At 33.9% G+C, this 17,505-nt stretch overlaps 1 pseudogene across 1 annotated transcript; it reads left to right on the top strand.

Annotated features, from left to right (window-relative positions):
- Window positions 1-39: 39 nt before the first annotated feature.
- Window positions 40-2,680, top strand: LOC143242041 (cuticle protein 10.9 pseudogene; annotated as a pseudogene). Its single transcript, XR_013022388.1, has 2 exons — window positions 40-147; window positions 2,198-2,680. The product of XR_013022388.1 is annotated as a cuticle protein 10.9 pseudogene (transcript).
- Window positions 2,681-17,505: the final 14,825 nt, after the last annotated feature.

Below are 17,505 nucleotides of genomic sequence, written 5' to 3'. Positions count from 1 at the left end.
TAGCACACAGATTTTAGAGACTGTAAGGCCTAACTAAGCATGAATTTTCGTTTATCTCTTGTAGGCTGTGATTTTTCTTATTGCTGTAGCCGGTGTGTTTGGTGGCAAAGTTTTGCTCCATACGCTTACCATCCCGACGCATATGACGTAAGTAGTAATCTAAGATAATATCAAACCGAACTTGGCATAAAAGAGTAAAGATTTTGATAAAAATACCCTCTGTAAAAAAGTCTGGAACTTGTAGTTTGAGTTATATGAAGAGGTAGAATAAATGTGTGTTTAATCCGTCCGGATTTGAAAACTAAGAATGTTGTTAAGATTTGTTCCAACCTAGTTTTCTAAACTCACTTAGACATTTAAAACTTAGAGAAAAAAAAGATTTATTGTTAATTCTGAGAGAGCAGATGTCAAGCAGTTACCTCCACGTTTTATCAGATTTTACTTTGTTCATTGATTTTTGTTTTGTTCCAGTTTGTAAACGGTGTATCCCCACTGCTATGTGGGTTTTACTTCTTTAAACACCTCTAAAACTAGGATACAGTTTTACCAACCATATAGACTTTTTCCAGGTGTTATATTATATTGTTACTAAGATTTAATTCAATAAATTGTTGTTGTTATTTTTTGAGGCGAAAAGCCTCCTTCCTTTCGATATTACTTAGCTGTATCTCCCGTTTTTAATATCAGCACTGTACGAGTTTATTACAGATTATTTTTAACAAATAATTCTCGACAGTTACCAATTATTTATTAACCTGTGCATAATAATTCACGCTATATTCTATTCTAAAAATCCACAACTACTCACCCACTTCAGTGCTGTAGTTCCTGTTGATATCCCGATACTGGACCTGAGAAACTATTTTGTTTGTATTATCTCTCAAACTTCACAAAGTTATAGAAATAAGCAATGCTTCTATATGCACTATAGCAACAATGATAAAAACTGAATAGTGCTTCTATACGTATCATAGCAACAATGATAAAAGTGAAAAATACTTCTATATGTATCATAGCAACAATGATAAAAGTAAAAATACTTCTATATGTATCATAGCACTAATGATAAAAGTGAAAATACTTCTATACGTATCATAGCAACAATGACAAAAGTGAAAAATACTTCTATATGTATCATAGCAACAATGATAAAAGTGAACAGTACTTCTATACGTATCATAGCAACAATGATAAAAGTAAAAAATACTTCTATATGTATCATAGCACTAATGATAAAAGTGAACAGTACTTCTATATGTATCATAGTAACAATGATAAAAATAAAAATACTTCTATACGGATCATAGCAACAATGATAAAAGTGAAAAATACTTCTATACGTATCATAGCAACAATGACAAAAGTGAAAAATACTTCTATACGTATCATAGCAACAATGACAAAAGTGAACAATGTTTCCATATGTGTTATGATTACATAGAATTAAGAAAGATGAACTAAATTAGTCAAACAGTTGATACCTAATGAAGCTCTTAATTTTTGATCACCATAAAAGTTTTTTAACATGATATTAGCCATAAAAGTTGAATATATGTACATACATACATACAAGATAGCAAACGTATAGGAGAGGCTCAGGCTAATCATTATCGTACTGGACTGCGCATGTGAAGGTCGAAGATTTGAGGTCCGATATGCCACATAATAAATTCGCTTTCCTTTTTCCGCTGTGAAGGTTTTGTAACTGTGGCGGAAAATAGAGTTGTTTGGTTAAGACTAACCGCAAAAGCGGCGAGTACTGCTGACTACACTCCTCTCTTTGATTAGCTATCCCCGGACCCATGTTTCACAAACATTCAATGGTATTGTTTCTACTAATGTGTCTGTAAACAGGATAAATCAAAAATTATTTACCTCAGCTTGGTCGTATTTGGTACAAAGATTCAATATCCCTCAAGAACTGAATGGTTGAAGTTTTGTGAATATAGCACAAAATGCAAAGTTATACTAAAATTCAAAACCTTCCTCAGGTTGAAATTTTAGAAGACGTTCAAACTCATGTACAAGTTATAGTTGAATACTACTTGGGGATTAATTATAACCGCGTTGAATTAGAGATAAATTCATACAATTTGATTTGAAATACAGCTGGGTTCTACTGTATATGTTAATTATTCGTTTGACTTTCATAGTTGACCTCCTTATTAATACAGTTCTGTTTCCGCTCTCGTTCTAGGCTGCTCCCGAGCCATTTGACTTTGGTTTCCAGACTGCTGACGAGTTTGGAACTCAACTGAGTCGCCAGGAGAGTGGTGACGCCAGCGGAGCTGTCTCTGGAAGCTACGGCTACGCTGATGCCAACGGCATCTGGCGAAAGGTGACATACACCGCTGATGCCGGCGGTTTTCGTGCCCAGGTCGACACCAACGAGCCCGGCACCGACAGCAAGAACACCGCCGACGTTACCGTCAATGCCAATCCCGCCCCGCTCCTGTCGTTTACAAGCATCCCGTGGTAAAACACGTGATCCCAGCTGCCCACGTGTACGCTCCCTACACCCACCCGGTTGTTAAAGCTGTCAAAGTGCATTAAGCTTGAATAAAGCATTGTTATTGTTATCAAGTAACTGAATAAAATATTGTTGTTGTTATCCAATCACTGAATAAAGTATTACTGTTGTATCCAATCACTGAATAAAGTATTTTTGTTGTTATCCAATCACTGAATAAAGTATTTTTGTTGTTATCCAATCACTGAATAAAGTATTTTTGTTGTTATCCAATCACTGAGTAAAGTATTGTTGTTGTTAACCAATCACTGAATAAAGTATTGTTGTTGTTACCTAAAATGCAATTAAATAGTTCCAGTATTGTTATCAATTAAAAAGATATACTGTTAAGCATAACGGTTGGGTACTTATTATATTCACAATTTTATTTGTTTTTGTTACTTAGCATTTCTGAAGTTTATTATCCCAAAACAGAAAGTAAATGCTTGCTTTAATACGTGTGTGTTTTGGTCTGGTACAAACTATTTAAACATTAATACCACTATAAGGTTTTTCAACTTTCAAATATTATAAAAAATAAACACGAGTTACGCGTAAGTGTTGCTATGTTGAGAGGCCACTGCTAAGATAAATACATGTGGTTATCATCGTTAGAAAATGTTGTCAAGATAAATGCATGTTACAGGTGTTTGTTGCTATGGTAAAAGATCATTGCCTAGATAAACATATGTTAAATGTGATAAAATGTTGCTGTGGTGTGATGTCATTTGCAAGATAAGTACATGTTACACATAGTGTTACGATGTTGAAAGGTCGTTGCCTAGAAAAATACTTTTGACTTATAATGTTTGTGTTGCTGCAGAGAGAGGTCGTTGCCTAGCTATATGCACGTACACGTATTGAAATCCAAGCCAACTCATTACTACAACATAATCTCACCAGCTTTATTGAAGAAAACGGATATATGTAAGAAAACTGGAAATTTGGGTGCTTAACCCTTAAACAGCGGAATGTTCTAGGTAGTAACATCATTTAATGATGGACGCCAATGATGGATGCACTTGATAGGGTTAATAAACCTATCAAGTATATTCAGATTAATATATCTAACAAACGTATCAACAATAGTGAAACTAATATATAATTCTGTTTTAAATTCATTACCTGGGCAAATATATGGTAAAAAGTAACTCAGTTTAGCACTAACGCCGACTTTCAATGTTTAATAAGCAAATTAGTAGAACATACCACACCAAACATCTCATAATTATATACAGTAAAACATATCACACAAAATTTATAATAATAACCTACAGTAAAATATATCACACTAAATGTATAATAATTATCTACAGTAAAACATATCACACAAATGTATAATAATTATTCTACAGTAAAACATTTCACACTAAATGTGTAATAATTATCTAGAGTAAAACATATCACACTAAATGTATAATAATTATCTACAGTAAAACATCTCACACTAAATGTATAATAATAATCTACAGTAAAACATATCACACCAAATGTATAGTAATCTACAGTAAAACATATCACGCCAAATGTATAATAATTATCAAAAGTAAAACATATCACACGAAAATTATAATAATTATTCTACAGTAAAACGTATCACACAAAATGTATAATAATCTACAGTAAAACATATCACGCCAAATGTATAATAATTATCAAAAGTAAAACATATCACACGAAATTTATAATAATTATTCTACAGTAAAACATATCACACGAAAGTTATAATAATTATTCTACAGTAAAACATATCACACGAAATTTATAATAATTATTCTACAGTAAAACATATCACACCAAATGTATAATAATCTACAGTAAAACATATCATGCCAAATGCATAATAATTATCAAAAGTAAAACATATCACACGAAATTTATAATAATTATTCTACAGTAAAACATATCACACGAAATTTATAATAATTATTCTACAGTAAACCATATCACACCAAATGTATAATAATCTACAGTAAAACATATCACACGAAATTTATAATAATTATTCTACAGTAAAACATATCACACTAAATGTGTAGTAATTATCTACAGTAAAACATATCACACTAAATGTGTAGTAATTATCTACAGTAAAACATATCACACTGAATATGTAGTAATTATCTACAGTAAAACATATCACACCAAATGTATAATAATTATCTACAGTAAAACATCTCACACTAAATGTGTAATAATTATCTATAGTAAAACATACCACACTAAATGTATAATAATTATCTATAGTAAAACATATCACTTTAAATGTACAATAATTTACAGTAAAATCTGTCACATCAAATGTATAATAATCTACGGTAAAACTATCACACTGTCGTCATAATTACATGAAGAAGAATATACAACACAAAGCGTTTTCTTTTCTTCTATTTATCTAGTCGTATTTTGTATTTAATTTTATTTGTTTAGTATTGATGTGTGGATAAATTAATCATTTTAATTTTAAGTTAGTTTGTTTTCAACTTGCCTTTTCTGTTACGATAAGCCTCCTGCTAGTACAGCGGTATGCCTTCAGATTTACAACGCTAAAATCAGGGTTCGATTCCCCTCGGTGGGCTCAGCAGATAACCCAATGTGGCTTTTCTGTAAGAAAACATACCCACACACTGTTACAATAAATTAAGTTTACGTACTAAGAACAAAATGACATGTTTCGAGTGAGATCGTAGCATGCTGACAATGGTGTAGGCTTTCTATTACGCTTAGCCTATTTATCTTTTTCTCAGAGTGTATAAAACACACCATTGCTGCGATGAAAGTGAAGCGAAGATAACAATAGGTTAGAAAATAAGACAGTTTAAACCGCACCTAACGAATATAAGTGGAAAATGATAACATCTAGGGACCGCCAATAAATTTACATACTTCAGAGAGTTACAGTGTTATGTAAGGTTAGTTGGTTTGGGTTTTATGGCGCAAAGCAATTAGGTTGTCTGCGCCGTTATGTAATGTTATCAAACAGATAATATAAGTTTGTTTTAAGGCAAAGCTATACAACAATTGATTATTTGTACCCTATTCAGTTTGTTTATTTATTTTTGAGTTTCACGTAAAGCTACACGAGGGCTATCTGCGCTAGCCGTCCATAATTTAGCAGTGTAAAACTAGAGAGAAAGCATCTAGTCATCACCACCCACCGCCAACTCTTGGGCTACACTTTTACCAACAAATAGTGGGATTGATCGTAACATTATAACGTATCCACGGCTGAAAGGGTGAGCATGTTCGGTGAGACAGATATTCGAACTTGCGACCCTCAAATTACGAGTCAAACGCCTTAACCCACTTGGCCATGACTGGCCCACGATATTCAGAACAGAGTATCAAATTTCGTATGTTATGGTGCTACTGCTGAGACTTAACTATTAACTCTATATATCAATGTTCTATATTAAAATTATTCAAAAAGTCCTAAATATTTAAAAGACATATATCATATATCAATACTTAAGCCAATATACCTTTTATTAACATAAATATTTCTCCCGGTGGGACAGTGGTAAGATTAAGGCCTTACAACGTTAAAGTACTGACTAAATAGAGAAATAATTTGACAACTAGAAATCCGTTTAAGAAAAAGATAGCAGAGAAAGACTAAAATTGATGAAGTTTTAAGAAAGGTCAACTCAACGGGTCTTAAGTTTCAGTTTCGTTACGCATTGACGAAACTTGCTTTTATTTACTTAAACTTATCTTTGTAGCGATATACACGAGGATATCAAATGTAAGTGTTCTTCAAGTAAAATATAACAATTATTAGAAAATACGATCAGCTTCTGAAAACCGTTAACCCTTAAAATTGCAGAGTTGATTTTGTATTGTTCTTTGCATTGTGATAGAGTCAACATGTTACATCATATTCAGAAATTTCATTTCTGAGTCTTGTTATGATATTGAATGGAATAAAATCAGAAAAATAAGTAAAATAATTTCCACATGCTTTTGTGTGTGTTTTTTTGTGTGCGTGTGTGTGACTGATAAAAAACTGTAAACAATAAAGACATGAACTCACAAACAATAAGATCTATAAACGTTTTAGAATATCTCTGTAACCCTAGGATTACAAGCTTGGACCTTCTATGTCATTGATTTAATGGGGCATGACAAATAGGTTTACATTTTACAAATCGTTTTAAAAAATTATTGGACTGTTTGCTAAATTCTCTGTGTCCACTGATAACATGACCCTATAACCTGCTGCACTGTTCATAATGAATTAATACCCCATCCCTCACTACACTGTGTTTTTTCACTATTTTGCAGTAACCAATTTAAGACGTCAACCATTTCGTTCCCTGTTCTCAAAAAACGTAAGTATGAGTGTAAACTGCCATTGACGTATACTATAAATAACATGGCTGATCTTTAGTATGGTTTGGTTGTTTATTCCTAAACACAAAGCTACATCATTGGCTATCTGTGTTGTGCCCACTACTTGTATCGAAAACCGTTTTTTTGCATTGTAAGTCTTCACACTTATCGCTGAGCTATTGAGGATGCCTCGATAATCACCAAGTCACACCCGACTGATGATTAAAATAGAATGTTGAATTTAGAATTATTAACTTCTTTGATGTTTCCCTTTCGTTTTCATAAAATACTGTTGTAGATGGTTGAATATTTTTCAGAAGTATTTCTGAATTATAACACTCTTACCATAGGTGTGAACTTAGTGACTTTGACATTGCTATGAATATTAGATCGCCAGAGTCACAAATGAAAACAATGAACATAACATATTATTGTTTTTCAACATCAGTTCAGACGCTGATTTGTTGTGTTTATTGTTTTTTCAATTTAAACGGAACTGTTCTACAAGCATAACAGCTAACGTACTCCCCACACCAATAATGAGCATAGGTTTAACTCTTGAAAATAAAACGCGGATATCCATGAAAACAACAACAACAATTAATTAAAAACGAGAAAATATCTACAAACAGAATCCTTAATAATAATATTTTTTATTAATCTGGTTTATTTTACATCTAGATTTTGAAATTTACCAACGGCCCCTGCACAAGACAATGGCCGATGGTAGAATGTCCACGGGTTCAAGAGTGGAACAGTGTTTGTTGATCTACTTGTGCTTTCTTTACAACTCTTTGTTTCTCCTAAACCATAACAAAAGAAACTTTTTCCGGCGCCTGAAGGGGAGAATAAGTCCTATTTTCTCACCTTTATCTACATAAATGTAGGAGAGAATGGGGGGCTCTAGTTTTATATATCTCATTTACTTAAGCCTAATTATTGATTTCTTTCAAATTTATCTGGCAGACTAGATTTTTGTCTTAACGAATGTAATAAGAAATTTAGACATCAGACATTTTTTTTTTTTAATTTTGAGAAATAATGTAATAAAATATTTAAGTAAACCCGAAAATTTTGCATGTAAAATGTTTTTATGTTTCTTCCCTCATTCGTCATCTTTGACCTCTGTATGGTTACAACTCGTGCAGTTGAAATGCTGAATGGTACAAGTGACGCAGTCAGTTTTAATCGTCGTAATCTCGCGCTGTGATCTAGCGAATATGAAACATTCTACGATGCTCTGTCGAACTATAAAACTAGGAATAGAAAGTACACAAACATATTTCAGCAGTAAATGTTGTCTTGATGTGGAAGTCTTACCACTGATAAGAATGGCCGTAAAGGTAAATAGCACGAGGAGGTGTTAGGTTTATGTTGTGATGTGAACTGGACATTGAGTTGTAGGGTTTATACCCTGCAGTAAAATTAAACTAAATCTACTACTGGCACCATCAAAAGTTCACCGAACTGACCTTGATCCAGGGTTTAGTAGCCAGAGTATGGATCTACAGGTCGTGTCCCATTACCGAAAACGTAACATAATCTTTACGATTATGGGTGCGTTATAAAGATAACAGGCAACGTTCATTATGCAGTCAGACAAGAATAGTCCAAGAGCTGACGGTGTATATTATAGGTGACCTCTCTCTAATTAGTTTAGTATATTAGTTCCAAATTAGGGACGGCTAGTACAGATTTCTCTTAAGTAGCTTTTCATGAACATTCGAAAATGTACAAATACAATTACAATTTTCCATAGGAATTCTTATTTTGTGTAGATTGAGATTATATTACTTAAAAATAAATTCTTATCATAAGCAGCATTCCAAAAACGTTAAAGTTGAAACTCGGTGGAAATCAAACATTTTTTTTTTTGGCGTGGATTAAAATCCTGCTTGTCTCAAATTCCAGACGTCTATAATGTCATAAAATACTCACAATCTCATTATTGACTAGAAGTTGTAACTACAGAAGAGCTAAATATGGAAATAAACTTGTTAGAAATAGCTACAATATGAAACTGGCAGCTGTACAAGTAGTTAAAGAAATTGTTGGATATCTTAAAATAAAAGTATTTGGCGCTAAATACAACATAATTAAAGAAAAATAACTAAAAACATAACACACTGTCAAGTACTATAAATTAGGCTTAACTCCTATAAAGTCAGTAAGCATGTATCAAGCTTAACTCTTGTAAAGTCAGTAAGCATAACTTTACTCTTATAAAGTCAGTAAGCACATATTGGGCTTAATTATTTTAAAATCAGTAAGCATAAATTAGGCTTACAAATTTATGTAAGAGCTGCCTTCCCTCAAAAGTAGGATCCTTGACCCAAGTTACTAATGGTAACCATAAACTAGGCTTAACTCCTGTTAGAAGTAACTGTAAATATGGGTTTGCGTTTCTGCAGTTATTGAAACAAGAATTTTTTCTTGTCTCGGTATTTAAACAGCCCATAAAACTAACAGTTCTTCTTTTTCTTTCTCAGATTTTTGTTTTCTTAGCTACCATGACAGCTGTTTTGGGAGGAAGTTACCTTGGCCCCTAATTTGAAACTAGAGTTGGTATTCCTACTTATGGATATGGCTACACTCCGAATCACGTGAGTATATAGTTAAGTTATACTAGTACTAGCCATATCGACTACTTATCAAACAGATTTGAGTTTGTTTGTTTTTATACGACTCTGAACTGGAAGGTCCAAGGTTAGAGCTGCCTTCCCTCAAAAGTAGGATCCTTGACCTCATGTGTGCATCAGCTGCTGCAAAGGTAAAAACAACAACATTATAATTAGAAAGAAAAGCAATAACAAATCATACCGTATTCTGAACAGTAACGTTGGTAAGACCACATTAACTGAATTATTTATCATAAAGGTACTAGATTTATTGAACACTATCATGTTTAAATAGTTCCACCTATTTATAAGTGCATGTTGTTTGATGTTGATAGAATGCAATGTTAGCACTAAACAAAGGACGCTGATAAGACACTATATGTTAAACAGTTAACCTATCAGTAGATTACAAGAAACGTTACAGTAAGACACAAGAATTATTAGTGAAACGTTGTAGCAAGATACTTGGTTCCAAACATCAGTCGGTACTGTAATTCAGAGAAATTTGTAACGTTTTACAGAAAGTTTATTACTAATGTTTTATAACTTATTCCACCTTTGTTTTACGTTTTAACGCCTGTTTTATTTGCAGTACGACCAACCTAATCCGTACGGTTTTGGTTACGAAGTACAAGGTGACGACGGTGGCGCACAACAACGACACGAGGAAGATGACGGGTACGGGAATAAGAAGGGCTCGTACGGCTATGTAGACTCGTACGGTTGAGTACGTGGCTAACCAGTACGGGTTTCGCGCTAACGTGAAAACCAACGAACCAGGAACAGCGTATCAGAGCCCTGCTGACGTAGAAGTTTATTCCAATAAACCCCCTGTCTACTTCATCCACAAGGATTACGGAGGCCCTTATTATGGCGCTTTTTTCTCGCTAGTAAAGAAGGTGATAGTACCCGCATATTCTAATCCCGTAACGGTTGTGAAAGCCCATGTTCCTGTCTACCACAGTTACCATTAAATAAATGGTATTCCGTCAACCATTTATTCAAGTTATTCATCACATATGAAAACTACAAATATCATGTTAAATTATTTCTCAGTGTCTACTTTTACGTGTAATGTTGTCTTCGCTGTACTTCTGTTTTATGGCTTTTTTGTGTGGTAATGGTTAAGTACTCTTATTGTTTAGGAGAGTATTACATTTACCAAGAGATGACTTAGTAAGTTTGATTTGTTTTTTGTCATCGTATGTACAGTCGGTTCTAATAAAACTATTTCACACTTCAAAAACATAACAATAACTTTGAGTTATTTTAAACATAGCATTTATCCAGTATGTTTCCTATCCTAGTACCACGTAATAATGTGTTTATCTCCTTTCAGAGAGAATAAACACAGTTTTAGAAACAAACTAAGAAACAGTTTGGTGATGTAAAATAATGATGCAACTAAATATTTACGGTCCACTAACTACGTTTATTGTAAAGGGTAATAGAATATAACATATATTAGTTTTCAAGGAAACCATTGGAGTAAGAACATCTGAAGTATACTTTCAGCAACCTTCAGTAACTTGAGAAAGGAAGCGAGTTAACCGTGAAATATAGTTCTGAGTAGTTGGCCAGTCGGTTTTAGACCTGTGGAACGATATCACAAAACATTTATTGTACTTGAAGAGTGTGCGTTATAAGAGTGACAGTTAATTCATTAACGTGAATGGTTGGAGTTAGGTGCTGCTGATTGGCTGCTTTCCCTCTGGTCAGTAGCTCAGAAATAATGGCGACATTGCAGATTGTCTTAGCAGCTTTACCACGGATAGCATACACGAATGCTTATTTAGAAAAAATATCCCTCTCCCCCAATAGCTTAGCGGTAAGACTATGGGCTTATAACGTTAAAAATCTAGTTTTGATACCTGCAGTGTAACGTTGCGCTTAAGAACAAAAGAAACTTAAGAAAATATAATTTTGTTAAATTCGGATGTTGCTCCATCTCATATTTGAGAAAGTAAACAAACCTTCAATGAAAACTACATTAGCCAAGTCTTAAATCTAGGTCAACAGTGTAACAGACAAGTATTTTACCACTGACGTTTCTGTTTAACTAAACAGTTTATTTTTTTCTACATTGTTTTACTTATTGTGTTTGTGTTGCGCTCGGAATACTTCAGAGAAAAGGATTACATTTAATTGAAATTAAATTTAAGAAAAACTGATGGGTGTTTAGAAATGTACACTTTAAGCTGAAGTGATTGGTTATCTTTTTTAAAGAAGTAAACCTTCTAAAAGAAAAAGGTTTATTAAATGATTCGTCCTTCGAACGTTCCAAGAAACATACTAAGTACAAATATATTTTTCTTTAACATTCTGGTTAGTGGAATTTTGGGAGTTACTTTTATTGTGTTAATTATATATTTTTTTAACTTTGTACAAATCTACTGAGGGCTATCTGCGCTAGCCGTCCCTAATTTAGCAGTATAAGACTAGAAGGAAGGCAGCTAGTCATCACCACCCACCGCCAACTCTTGGGCTACTCTTTTACCAACGAATAGTGGGGTTGACCATAACATAATAAAGTCCCCGCGGCTGAAAAGGCGAGCATGTTTGGTGTGATGGGGATTCAAACCAGCGACCCTCAGATTACGAGTCGAACGCCTTAACACACTTGGCCATGCTGAGCCTCCATTGGTTGGAGAAGAGAAACATGGAAGCGACATGAATCAGCTCGAACAAAACCATCATATTTTAAGTTTTACTAGAAACATTACTCTAAAACGATGTTACGTATAATTTGAAATCGATTACTTAGTTGTTGTTTCACTCAACTGTTACACAAAACTAATAAATATACTTGAATTTAAAGATATTTCTCGACTAGTCCGCCAGTAACATAGTGGTGTGTCTTTGGAATTGCAACGATAAAAAACCGGGTTTCGATACCCGTGGTGGGCAGAGCACAGATAGCCCGTTGTGTAGCTTTGTGCTTAACATAAAAAAAACAAAGTGTCTCAGCTTAGAGGCGTGGCTTAAAAGGATCATGACGAATGTCTTACGTATGTTTAGATTTTGGTTTTGTTTATTACCCTGTAGAAGCGCTGTGACCTACGACTTGACATGATTATCTTTGTCTGAAATACCATTAATATGAATTTCATTCTCCAGGTATATGAGATAAGCCTAATAACTTCAGAAATTGAAGGTATTAGCCTAATATTTTCAGAAATTACACTCTCTGAGTAAACGCAATGGCTTGTTTAGTCTTTGGTAGATAATAAATAAATAAAAACAATAGCTAGACTGGTGTGTGACAACGGGAAATGAACCATAAGCTTATTTACTTAAAAAGCTAAAATCCCGAGATCAGTTTTCCGGAACACAGTGCACCTACCTCGTTGTGTGACTTTACAGCAAATAAGTAGGTTGTTTGTGGTTGTTTGAAGTTAAACACAAAGCTACACAATGGGCTATCTGCGTTCTGCTCACCACGAGTATCGAAACCCGTCTCAGTCCGTAGACATATCGCTATACCACTTCGCACAAATAAGTAAGAATAAAACCTTTGTGTATTCCTGTCGCAAGCTAAACAAAGACGAATTAATTATATACATACACACACACACATATATATATATATATACTGTATTGATCCGATTATAGGGCGATCTCGAATACAAGATAACCCCAAGTTTATAAACCATGGGAAAAAAATTAGTATCATAACGTCTTCTTTTAGATCCGCAAATCAATAATATAACTGAACCGCCTGAAAACTCTCTTTCTTAACCTGAAGATGAGTTAGGAAGGTCGAAACGTTGTTCTCTGCTTATCAATAAAAATGTTAATACTCATACCAGCCGTTCTGAGATACATTTTTATTTCGAGTGGGTTTCTCGCCATCAAAAACTAATACAAATGTAAGTAACAACTACAAAATAAATGCATATTACTAATGTTACTAATACAAGTAACTGAGAATGGAAATAAATAAATATGAAATGTTATTATTTATATTAGACAAACACACACATTTAAAGAAAGAACGGTGAATAATTAACTTCATTGAATTTTCACCAGGGGACCTTAAAGCACGAATGAGAAATTATTTACACCAGTATCTATCAAAAAACTTTTTAAATGCTTCGTGGTTTAGTTTGTCTGTTTCGAATTTCGCGAAAAGCTACTCAAGGGCTATCTGCGCTAGCAATTCCTAATTTGGCAGTGTAAGACTAGAGGGAAGGCAGCTAGTCATCACCGCCCACCGCCAACTTTTAGGCTACTCTTTTTACCAACGAATAGTGAAACTGACCGTCACACTATAACGCTTCCACGGCCAAAAGGGCGAACATGTTTGGTGCGACGGGGATTTGAACCCGCGACCCTCAGAGTGCGAGTGGAATGCCTCAATCCACCTGGCCATGCCGGGCCTTCGTGGTTTGGAGAGTAAATTTTTGCATGTTGCTTTAGACTTATTTGTGTTGTTTGTTAGTTAAGCACAAAGCTGCATTATAAGTCCTTAGACATGCTGCTGTGCTACTGGAAGAGAACCATTCCATGTACATGCGAGTATTTATATCTCTCTCTCAAAGAAAGCTACATTGTTAACACCAAAGTTTGATTAGGATGACTAAAAGCCTTGAGTGAAAATAGTAAAAAAAAGTTATGTTTGTTTGTCAGCAAGATTTCTCGAAAACAACTGAATGCATTTGAACGAAAGGTGGTATAGATTTGAACTATGACCCATCTTAGGAGAAATTAGTTTTGAGGGTCACGATCACAGGAAGGTCACGAAAATAAAAAAGTCCCTATATGTTAGCATGGGGACCGATTTTGCATGCTATTTTTTGCTCTATAGTCTGTATCCGTTGATAACAACGGACATACAAATATGGTTTCTCATTTTGTGAATATGATCAACTCTGCGTGGGGGAGGCATGCGCCTAACTGAATGATCCTCCAGTTATTATATGGAAATATTTTGACATTTAGTAAGAATGAAGATATAAAGACAAACTTAACAGAATTATTGAATTTATTAAGGGTTGAGTACGTTATACTAAAACTATTTTAAATATGTGAATCAGCAAGACAAGCGAAAACCATAGTTACGAAGGATCAACATGTATAAAACTACATTTTTAAATGCCCCCTTACAGTGGCTCTGCTCTGAAGAACTAATGTGTTTGTGTGTTTTTAGTATAGCAAAGCCACAAAGGGCTATCTGCTCAGCCCACCGAGGGAATCGAACCCCTGATTTTAGCGTTGTAAATCCGGAGACATACCGTTGTACTAGCGGGGGGCTGAAGAACTGATAGCGCTATAAAATGGGTTTCACAACGCATGGTGGGCATATAACAGAAAGCCCAGATTATAGATTTGTACTTGATAACAAACAAATATAGCTTGTTGTTTTCAGAAAACGCACTCAGCCTTTGTATGGTATATAATTTATATATCACCGTTTGGAAAACACTGCAATAGCGTGGTCAGTGAGAAACAGGATTGTATATATATCACCGTTTGGAAAACACTGCAATAGCGTGGTCAGTGAGAAACAGGATTGAGTGAGTTTTCGTGTATTCGAAACCTTTATAAACTTCTTTGAAAGATCAAGTTGGTTGTTCTGATTCATTTTCTATCTTTGACATAACCTTTTAAACTGATACAATACTTTTTAAAAGATTGCTATATCAATGCTTACGTTATGTTATTGCAAACATTACGCTGATATGTTTGCTTTTTTAAAAAGAAATTATAAAATCAATTTAGGCTTTCTTTTTGTTCTTGCTATGAACTTCTACCTTATAATGGTATAATAGATATATACAATGGTATAATGGATATATATACAACAGACGAATCAATAGCTTACGTAGTAACGAGAAGTGGATAAGTGTAAGTGAGTTAGATCTTAAACGTTTTCCTACGTGGTTTCTCACGAGCTGGTAGTGAGTTCACTATTCAAGGACATAAGGAACTACTATATATACACCTCCAGATATTTTAGCTCTTCTATTCAACAATGAGGGTTGGTTGTGAGAGACACACCACCTATTCTGAGTCTGGAAAGGCAAGAACTGATTCAACAGATCCCGACGCAAAATATTTGTTTACAAAGTCGAGACGATGGCAAGTGTTACGATTCATCTGCCTCTTGTTTTTTCTTGGTGGATGTCTGTTTCAAAGCGGACGCTTCCTTCAGATCTACCTGGAGTACCCGACTATAGTGGAGCTCCAACTGGTTAATGCCCCAACGGTCTCCTTTCCTGGTGTAACAGTATGTAACAACAACAAGTAAGAATATTGTTAACTACGAGTAACAATAACAATAACAACGGTGCTTATAAACAAAGCATCGTCAGACAGGAGTTTGAAACAAGAGAAAAATTTTGTGTGCAAAACAAGTTTTTTTTAAGCTCCGTAGTATCGAAGAAAAGTATATAGTGTAAAAGATGTGTAGTGTGAAACATGTGTAGTTTTTATTTAATTCAAATGGTTCTTGTAAATCAAAACTAGCGTTATTATTAGTACAGTAAAAACTGTAATAGTGCGTACTTGACTAAAACCGCCATTGCTCCAAGTAAAATAAAATGGTAAATAATTCCGGTAATATAAGAGTTTCGTTATGAAACTGTTAAACTAACATCCTGGAAAAGTAAAAAGTGGTAATTTTCGTAACGAAGTTAAACCTATAATTATTTTAGTAAAACTTGTGTTGTTACACGTGAACTAAAATGTTTACTTGGGGCGAAATAACAAAGTAATTATTGACAGTGAACTAATTTTACATTCAGCGTAATAAAACGTTACAGATTTATTTTGAGAACTCTTACAATTTTACCATTAGTTCCTGTTTTACTTGGAGTAGCGTGTTGTCAAGACATGATTATAATTAATTATACTTGTAAAACTTTGGTATGAAGCTTATTATAATGACATATACAAACAGTGCTATGATGCCTTCTGTGTTCACTGTTGACCAAGCAGCCTGAATAGCTCTGGACTGAGCGACATGCATCGTCAGAAATTTATATAGCGGGTTTGGTTAGAATATTAGTATTATATACTTTACTTATTTTTGAAAATCTCTAAGGGACGATTTGCAAAATGCAGTGTTTAAAATACAATGTTGTCATACTAATGTCTTATGGGAACTTTTTTTAAAACATATTGCTGTACTTCTTTACACTGCTGGTGAAATAATTTCACTTTTGTTTGTTTGTCATGCTCCACTGAGCAATCAAAAAATAATTCTCATTTTCACTATTGGAAGAGTTGTTGTACGAAGTTTCTTCAAGGGATTTGTTTCTTCCTCGACAGAATACGCAAAACTGCTTGGTGTGAAACGGATCCGGAAGTATGTGGAAACACTTTAACGGATCGAGTCAAGTAAGCATATCATAACAAGATATTTTGTAACATGTTAGAGTTCGCGACATTCGTTCCTTCTTTATGAAATTGATTGTAAAAATGTTCAAATTTAAACATCGCCTGAATTATCAGCGAGAAGATTATTAAATTATTAACCGTAAGTTTCAGACAACTTCAGCATCAAAGTTATAGAATTAAAACCCTAGGTTACATAACATCTTAGCAGACATGTCATTAATTTATTAACTTTCAGTTACAGAATATCTTGACAGCAATATCACTGTACTAACTTCAAGTTACAGAACATCTTAGCATGAATGTCACTAATTATTAACCGTAAATTACACATCATCTTAACAGCAATGTCACGGATTCATTAACTTTATGTTACAGAACATCTTAGCAGCAATGTCACTAATTTATTAACTTCAAGTTACAGAAAATCGTAGCAGTAATGTCACTAATTAATTAACCGTAAGTTACAGAATGTCTTGGCAGGAATGGCACTGATTTATTAACTTTAAGTTACAGAATGTCTTAGCACAAAGGTCATTGATTTATTAACTTTAAGTTACAGAATGACTTGGCAAAAAGATCACTGATTTATTCTCCTCAAGTTACAGAATGTCTTAGCACGAAGGTCATTGATTTATTAACTTTAAGTTACAGAATGTCTTACCAGGAAGGTCACTGATTTATTCACTTTAAGTTACAGAATGTCTT

The sequence above is a fragment of the Tachypleus tridentatus genome, unplaced genomic scaffold, assembly GCF_004210375.1.
Source record: "Tachypleus tridentatus isolate NWPU-2018 unplaced genomic scaffold, ASM421037v1 Hic_cluster_1, whole genome shotgun sequence".
NCBI lineage: Eukaryota > Metazoa > Arthropoda > Merostomata > Xiphosura > Limulidae > Tachypleus > Tachypleus tridentatus.
This window is presented reverse-complemented; position numbering and strand designations above follow the sequence as displayed.